The following is a 6637-nucleotide window of genomic DNA, read 5'->3' as shown; positions in this document are numbered from 1 at the left end:
TCCTATTAATTTTGTTCTCCTATTCTTGTATCGTTTTCCTGAATGCCTCTGTTGCTTTGTCTGTGTGCTCCTTGGCTTGATCTGAGTTTTGGTTGATCTCATTCTCTTGGAGAGCTCTGTATATTAGCCTTTTTAATTCTTTCTCAGGTGATTTCATTTCCTTATGTTCCTCCAGAAGGTTTCCTGGTTCTCTATTTTGGACGCTTGCTGGAGCCATCTTGACCTACTTCTTTTTGTGATTGTTATTAAGTTATTATATTTATTTATTGTGTGTTTGTTTACCATGTCCTTTTTGTTTTGTTTTGATTTTCCCAAGTAGGCTGGGTGTGTGAGCTGCTTTAATTGTTGGCATCTTTGAAGCTCTCACATCGTCTGCAGGTGGTCAGAGCAGCTACTAGGTATGTAAGCCCAGGAGTCTGTTTACTTTTCTTGTGGCAGTGGGCATAGGTGTCCAGGCTGTTGTTCATCAAGTCTGTGGTGCAGACTTTCACCTACAGTCCTAGATGGGCAGGACTGCATAGGGGTGTTGGGAGCAGGCACAGGTTTCTGACTGCAGGAGGGGGCTATGTGCAGAGCAAGACAGGGTGCTGATGGCTCCTCTTGGGTGCCTAGGTGGAGGGCATGTCCCTGTCCCCTCGAGTGCATAGTGTGGAGGGGAGGGTATTGCAGCTCGTCCTTGGGTACCCGGGGCTGCTGGCTGGAGGGACTGGGAGGCACCTCTTATTCTCAGACCCCTGTTGTGGGAAGTTAGATAGAGTGGTGGTACCACCAGCCCTCAGACCCCTGGTGTAGGTGGCTGAAGCACCTGCTTAGGGGGTAGGGTGGTATGAAATGTCACAAATTTGCAGCTCCACCTTGGCTGCCATTGTTGAAAATGTGCTTCAGGTGTATGCCCTGCTGTTTTATGGTAATGAGGGCATGTGGTGTTGAACCGGCCAACATAGTTATGGGCAAGTGTGAAGGGTGCTGTAAATCCGTGGACCCCCTATGCCAGTGGCTGGGCGAAGTGGCTGTGAGACTGGTGTGGGAGCAGAGAGCCCTAAGTTCCCAGCATAGGGGGTGTGGCATTTTTTAGTATTGTGGGATTGGTGTCAGAGAGGAGTGGGGTTGGGGGTGAATAAGGGGAAGGAATCACTTCTTCTCTGTGAAACTCCGGGAGGGGGAGGGGTTGTTTTGCCCCAGTGCACTAGGTTAGAGGCTTGCCCTTAACTGTTACAGGTCTGGTGTCATTCCTACTGGGCTCTAGAGGCATTTGCAGATGAGCTGCTGCTTGGCTACACCCGCTGTGATGACGCTTGTCTTTAAATGTTGTTCCTTGTCTCAGCCTGTGTGAGCTACACTGACTTAGCTAACAGGGCACTGGCAATCTTGCTATCGGTACTTCTCTGCTGCTTTTGGATTGTCTAACCTTCCCCCTGCTGCTCAGTTTGATTCTTCAGCTTTGTCTTTGATGATTAGGGTTCCTAGATTGTCGTATATAATTGATTCACTTGTTTTTTCGGGTCTTTGTTCTAAGAGGAACAACAGGCAGTGTCTGACTATTCCATCATCTTGGCTGCACTCCCCTGGGAGTGTCTGTTGTGGTTTGAAGGAATGTTTTCTTCACGTGTGGTAGAAGGGACCTGCATGAACCTGAGAGAAAAGATGTGGTGGAGATGCTCAAACCTGGAAAGGCCAAGCCATTCTCAGTGAAGTTTACAGGGAAGAACCAGCTCCATGAACCCTGATGAGATGATGTGGATGATCTGCCAAGTGCGGGATGCCAGTAGCTGTGAGTGGAATCTCACCCAGACATACATGCTGCTGTGCACACATGGCACACAGGCCAAGAGGACTTTGTGCAGTAGAGGTTGAAGGTGTGCACAAGAGTGGTGGAGCCACTGGTTGGTGATTTTTCAACAAGATTCGAGTGAAGAGAATTTCAGGCACCTCTGTGGCCTTTAAGAACTTTGCCTCCCAAAATTACCAAGGAGCTTAACCTATGAACTTCTCTGTTCTCCTAGGCAGCTGCTGGCACCATGTTAAAGTACAAGTTTCCTGGAAAATTTTGAGGCAATGCTATCGAAGGCTTCAGACGTGCCTGAAATTCTCTTCAGTTTCACCCCATTGAGAGTCTGCCGAGGCAGTGTGCACACCTCCATCCTCCACTGAATGAAGTCTTCCTGTCCTGGTGTGCCATTCAAACATAGCAGCGTGTATTTGTGGGTGAGATCCCACTCACAGCCATTGGCATCCAGCACTTGGCAGATCTCCTGCCTCATCTCCTTGGGCTCCATGGAGCTGATGATCTTCATCTTCCAGGTAAACTTGAGAGAGTGAGGCTTGGCCTCTCAGGGTTTGAGCATCATCTCTACAGCTTTGGTCTCAGATACCTTCGGGTCCTTTTTGACACACACAAAACAAAGATACCTTCTCCTAATCTTAAAGAAGCTCCCAGTGGCCCCCTGCTGGCCCTGGCTGCTTATGAAGGGAGAGGCTGGAGTCACAGCCTGGGGCATATTCGGCTGGTCAGGTACTTCCTACACCCGCTCATCATTTAATGAGCTTAATTTTAACACTCCCTGGGAGAAACTGGTTCCCTCTGGGGCTCCACTACTCTTGTCGATGGTGTGGGCTGAGGAGGAGCCACAGAAAGACATTGGGGGGCTGTACTGGGCTGTGGCACCTCACTGTTTCTCACCTTGGCACACAGTCCAGAGGTCTGGTTGGGCTGTGCTTAGGCTGTCCTGGATTCCTGGTGCAGGTGGGACATGGCCATTAGATAGACCGTTCAAAGAATTGTGGATGTAGTAATCATAGGTGGGAATGGCAGGCTTGGTGGAACTACACTGTTTGGGTTTAGCACAGGTGGTAGGATGCACTTCATGGGGTGAGGAAGAAGTGTGGCTATTGGTGCAATGGGCTGCAGCTTGGGGTTCCAGGGTGCTGGTGTGGCTCTCCGTCTCAGATGTGTTGTGACCCAGAAGCAGTTAGGTGGCCATCACGTCATTGTACTTTTGGTTCAACAGGGAGTCATGAATCTCTTCCTGTGCATAACCCATGTTCACCATCACCTCAATGCACCAGGGGTCATCATAGTCTGGGAGTGGCTGGACATATAGCCTGTTTTTCTTTATGGCCCACCTTCATCCATAGATGTCCTGGGATCTCCTCTAATGTGGCTCTCTTTCTTGGGTCACGAATGAAAATTTTGCTCAGCAGTTATTAACACTGTGTAGACATGTGGAAAGGAATATCATATTGTCCCTCCAGTACCTGCTCTCACAGCTTCAATAAGGTCTTTCCACCAAAAGGCAGAGATGCACTTACCATGAAGTACAGGATGACTCCCAGGCTCCACACATCCACTGGGGGTCTGTCATACTTTTCTCCCTGAAGGAGTATAAGGGGAACTTATACTCTTATAAGGGAATAAGGGGGACTGCCACAGAAGATATCCAGCTTGTTTCCCGTGGTGAATTCAGTTCCAAAGCCAAAGTTTGCAAGTTTGATGTTCATTTCCTCATCCAATAGCAGGCTTGCTGTTCTCAGATCCCTATGAACAATACCCTTGTTGTGACAATACTACATCACCAACACTATTTAGTGAAATTTTCTTCGGGCCTCTTGTTCACTCATCAAACCATGAATCACTAGGTGATAAAACATGTCCCCTCCACTTGCATATTCCATCACTATATTGAGGGTGTTCTCATTATCACTTGAAACAGCTTTACAATATTTGGATGATGGAGATCCTTCATAATTTTTATTTTTTGGTATAGTCTCTGGAGGTTGGAGGACGTCTGTTGGATCTTGTCAGCTGTTTTAATCAGTACCTCTTTGCCAGTGTTGATGTGCTGGGCCAACTTGGCCCTGGCAAATGTCCCATTGCCAATGGTTCTGAGGAGGTGGTAATGTCCCACATGGGTTTCCTTCTCAGCAGAGAAGGCTAAGTGGCTCCATAGCATGTTGGATGTGCAGTCAAGGTCTAGTGGGCTTTGGGATAAGAGATGCCCTTGTGGTAGTATTAAAACTGGAATTAAAAATGGAAAAGTGATGACTAAAAACCTAATGAAATATTGAAAAAATGAGAAAAATAAGTTAAAATGTAATAAAAAAGATAAAAGGAGAAAAAATTAAAACTTTAAAAGAAAAAACTTGTGAAAGCTAAAAACATAGCTAGAAAAAATCAAATAGATCGAATGAAAGTGACCAAAATAAAAGAATAAAAATAAAACGAAAACTCAGTAATTAGAAAAATAATAATCTACAAGTTTGAAGTGATGTAAAACAAAAGAGGTAAGGAAAATTAAAACAAGAAAATTAATAAAATGGGAAATTTAAAAATATATTGAAAAGATAAAATTAGAAAAACAAAAGAACTGAATGAAAAAGGATATACAAGAGAAAAATATAGAAATGAAAAGAATAAATTAAAAAGGAATAATATGACAAAATAAAAAAATAAAGAAAAAGATTAAATGTGAATATCAAAGAATACAGAAATGAGAAAAAATGGTAAATGGAAAATAAAGCAATAAAGAAAAGGATAAAGAAAAAAGATAAAAACATAAGATATATATGAATTAGGTAAATGAGAACAGCAAAAGGAGGAAATGGAAAATTAAGATTAAAATGGCAAAAGGTAAAAAATTAGAAGCAAGGTAAATGCTATATATAAACACAAAACAATAAATAAAGGGTCAAGAAAAAGGCAATAAACAATTAAAAAAGGATAAGAGCAGATATAAAATGACAATAGTAAAATGATAAAGAAAAAATAAGTACATAGAAAAAGTAAAATGAAAAATTGAGGAAATAAAGGGAAAGGAAAATAAATGAAAAAATAACAAAGGAATGAAGGAAAACGAGGAAAAGTAGAAACAGAAAAGAGTAAGGACAAAATAAGAAAAGCTGATAATGAAATAGACACAAACCCCACAATTTGAAGAGAATACAAGCTAAGTTCGATCACAGTCTCTCAGGTCGCTGAAACAGCTTCCTGAGCTAGAAGGACCACAAATTTAGGTTTCCAGGGACTTATACAGGGGCTTGGAGCTCCAAACAATTGACTCTTTATGAGGTTGCCGCAAGAAATGGACCAGTCAAGACTGGGGATAATTCACTGTGCCTTCACTTTTTGGTCTCAAAAATACCCATTTTTTCAAAAAGAAAAATGTGTGTGTGTGTGTATTGTATATAGGGAGAGAATTCCACAGAGCTTTTCTTTCTTTTTTTTTATTGATTTTCATATTTTTTATTGTGTTGAAAATATACCTAACAAAACATGCCATTTCAACAATTTCTACATGTACATTTCAGTTAATTGATTATATTATTCAAGTTGTGCAAGCATTCTCGCTGTTATTTTCCAAATCATTCCACTACCTTTAACAGAAACTCAGTGCCCCTAATCAAAAACTCTTCCTTTTCCCCTCCTTGTCGCCCCTGGTAACCACTAATAACCTTTGTCTTGTGTATATTTGCTCATGTCCTGAATTATTTTGCTTAGGTTGCTGTTTTCAGGCTTCATGTTTTTGTATGCATCAGGACTTCATTTTTTGCAGGGCGGGGGGGGGGGGGGTCTGTGATACTCTATTGGGAGTCCCTGGCTTGCAGCAACAGTTAAGTGCTCATCTACTAGGTTTCAGGTTCAAACCCACCCAGAGGCTTCTCACAAGACAGGCCCAGCGATCTGCTTTCTGAAAAGTCACAGCCTCGAAAACTCTACGGAGCAGTTCTACTCCATTGTGTGTATGTAGAAGATTTTGTGTGTTCATCTCTTGGTAGACATTTTGGTTTCCATCTTTTGCCTATTGTGAAAAGTGCTACAGTGAAGATTGTTGTACAGATTTCTGTTTGCCTCCCTACCCTCACTTCTTCTGGAATTGGGATTGCTGGGTTGTATGGTAGTTCTAAGTTCAGTCTTTTGAGGAAATGCCAAACTGTTATCCATAGTTGCTGTTGTGTTGTTAGGTGCTGTCGAGTTGATTCTAACTCATAGTGACCCTAGGTACAACAGAACGAAACACTGGCCAGTCCTGTGCCATCCTTATAATCGTCACTGTGTTTGAGCCTGTTGTAGCCACTGTGTCCATCTATCTTGTTGAGGGTCTTCTTCTTTTTCACTGACCCTCTACTTTACCAAGTGTCTTAGTTATCTAGTGCTTCTATAACAAATATTACAAGTAGATGGCTTTACCAAACAAATTTATTCTCTCACAGTCTAGAAGACTAGAAATCCAAATTCAGGGCACCAGCTCCCTAGAAATGCCTTTGTTCTCTGTTGCTTCTGGGGAAGGCCCTTGTCATCAATCTTCTCCTGGTCTAGGAGCTTCTCAGCACAGTGACCCTGAGTCCAAAGGTTGTGCTCTGCTCCTGGCACCTCTTTCCTGATGGTATGAGGTCCCTGTATCTCTCTGATTGCTTCTCTCTCCATTTATGTCTTGGGATATAAAAGGTGATGCAGGCCACATCCCAGGGTAACTCCCCTTACATAGGATCAGGGTTGTGACCTGAGTAAAGGTGTTGCATCCTTTACAATTCAATCCACGACATTCCAGCCTCTGGCCCTCAAAAATCAGGTCCTCACAACATGTAAAACACTTTCACCCCACCATATCATCCCAAAAGTCTTAAATCAAGTCCAAATTCT

At 43.1% G+C, this 6637-nt stretch overlaps 1 pseudogene; it reads right to left on the bottom strand.

The window, feature by feature from the left end:
* Positions 1 to 1861: 1861 nt before the first annotated feature.
* On the bottom strand, positions 1862 to 5484 carry LOC135230486 (serine/threonine-protein kinase MARK2-like; annotated as a pseudogene).
* Positions 5485 to 6637: the final 1153 nt, after the last annotated feature.

This window comes from Loxodonta africana, chromosome 3 (genome assembly GCF_030014295.1).
Source record: "Loxodonta africana isolate mLoxAfr1 chromosome 3, mLoxAfr1.hap2, whole genome shotgun sequence".
NCBI classification, from domain to species: domain Eukaryota; kingdom Metazoa; phylum Chordata; class Mammalia; order Proboscidea; family Elephantidae; genus Loxodonta; species Loxodonta africana.
This window is presented reverse-complemented; position numbering and strand designations above follow the sequence as displayed.